Source organism: Priapulus caudatus, unplaced genomic scaffold (assembly GCF_000485595.1).
Source record: "Priapulus caudatus unplaced genomic scaffold, Priapulus_caudatus-5.0.1 Scaffold1289, whole genome shotgun sequence".
Taxonomy (NCBI): domain Eukaryota; kingdom Metazoa; phylum Priapulida; class Priapulimorpha; order Priapulimorphida; family Priapulidae; genus Priapulus; species Priapulus caudatus.
The window spans coordinates 47,629-50,071 of record NW_014578350.1 but is presented as its reverse complement, the minus strand read 5'-3'; positions in this window follow the sequence as shown (position 1 = coordinate 50,071).

The window sequence follows — 2,443 nt, the reverse complement described above, 5'->3', positions numbered from 1 at the left end:
CATCGTCGATTTCACTTTCACTTTCACTTTCGTTTGGTTCGCTGTAGCGATATCAGACTGCCATAGCTTAGGTAGTAACAGCGTCTAGGTACGATATGACCCGAAATTTGAAAACCCGAAAGAAAAATCGCTAAAAACATTAAAACAAACCAAAATAATTTGGAAAGTGAAAACCAAAACCAAAATTTTTTTAAAAGCCAAATCCAAAACGAACAGCCGAAACATAGAAACACATTTCGCTGTGATCAATCATTCCCACTGAAACCGTTAATCCAAATGCAACTGATAAAATAATAATAATAATAATCCAACTAATAACATTGTGCATGACGAAGATTTTAAAGGGAATAATCACGAAAGTAAGAATACAGGCGTTTAACAGTTGGAGATAAATCACGAACGTGGAGTTGATGATGTCATCTAGGTACGGTGCATGTATATCCAAAACAAGCGTCGCTCGTCAAAGTTTGATGACGCGTCACCGGTCACGGCTTTCGCAAAGCGCACGCGCGCGCCGCGCACACACGTACTGACAATAAATATCTAAAACAAACAAAAATCAATGCCGTTAATCGTCGAACGGAGCTAAAAAAAACGCGCCCGCTCTGCGCGGCGGCGCACTGCCAGACGAAACGTCTGGGCTACACTCTTCTCAAACCCACACTCTTCGTAACTCGTAACTTAACCGGAGCGTGTTAAGACACCGACTACGACGACGCAGAGTTCTTCCCTCTCCGGACTTCACGCGTCGACACGTTTTAAGAACGAAACAGCATTTTTTTCGACACTTCCTGTTAACTCACATAATGTTTATCGGTTGAAATGAACAAAGAACACCCTCAACAGCACCCCTGTCGATTTTAAAGGGGCTACCCCCCCATTTACGAAAATGACATAGGTCTCAATGGAACCCATGTTCTCTATTCTTGAACCATGTCGGCCCGCTAGCAGTAGGCCTAACTTGTTTTATCATAGAAAGGAACAGTTAATGAATCGAGCCGATCGCTCCGCTGTGTCCCGGACGTGTAAACATCACTGTGGTGCTACTTTCGTAAGAGAAGTAATTTCGTTTAGATTTTGAGAAGAAATGTTATGAAAGTAGCAATACAAATGAGTTGTAGTGAATTTTTGCAACACAGACGAGCTTACAGTAGGTATATATATGCATCTAGCTGCGAGGTTTATCCACTTTAACGCGCAAATAATAGAAAGGAACAATACAACGTAGTAGCGGGACGAGCGACAGCCACCTGCACATGCTGCAGTACCGGGGGCAAACGCGCGCGCGTAGGAAGTACGAACGCTCGCTTATTTCCGAGACAGCGTCGCGCGATTTCGTCCCGAGAGCCGCAATTTTCGCGGAATCTGTGGCACACACCAACGAACGCTGCCGTGGCAAGCACGCCTGCCGAAAATGTTAGAGAAAGGAGAGTGGGAGGTGAAGGAAGGCGGCGGAGTGAAGAAGGAAGCGAGGGGAACAGAACGCCGAATCGAGAGGCGAGATTTCTTGCGACGAAAACACATGCTGCCACCTGAATGGTGAGGTCATTAACGTCCGAAACCGACAGGAAACCTCTCGGCAACGTACGCTCGTGAGAGTCAACCCGCCACCCGGACGGGCAACCGTCGACGGCGCCCCACCCCCAAAATCCGGCAGCCCTGTCGTCGGACACAGAATTAGTCTTAACGTTCATCTTAGCATTAAACCTCTCAATTCTAAAAAAAAAAACTTTTCTCGTAGACTGTCGACAGCGACGCAGTACAGCGTGTTTCTCGTACGCAGTATACGGGGCATAGAGGTCTACGAGGAAGAGGTCAACGAGGAAGAGGTCAACGTTGAGCACGACATTGAGAGTAACTTTGTTTCCGACGCCGCAGCCGCCGCTCGCCACTGCTACACTGTTGCTCACGATGACTGAAGACGGAAAAACCACACGACAGAGAGAAGACCCCGCGGCGCCGCCGGCGACCGACCAGAAATTTAAACGCGGGGGTGGCGAAAAGATGGTAAACGTTGATTAGTGTCCGTAGAAAGCTAGAGCGGTGGCGACCGTTATACAGTGAACCGGTTCTGCGCCGGCATAGATCCGCATATCACCATCGAGTCGGCGTGCGCCTGGTAGCCCATCACGCACACCTTGTTTTGCAGATCCAATCGCTCCTTGTATTTTATGCTGCAAGTAAGAACAGAAAGCACGCGCTCAGAAAGCGCCGGAACAAAGACGCGAATGCGGGGGGTCCGACGAAACGGCCGAGGGTTCGACCGATCGCGTCTCGCTCCAACGTTGCACAAGATATATTGACGATCTAAGAACAATGACTATTGCGATTGTAGTATGAAGTTGCATGAAATTATGACTATGATATACGATATTATCGATATAATATAATTGAGAATTGATATTGAGAAATAAGATAATATGTATGTTATAGAATAGAATAT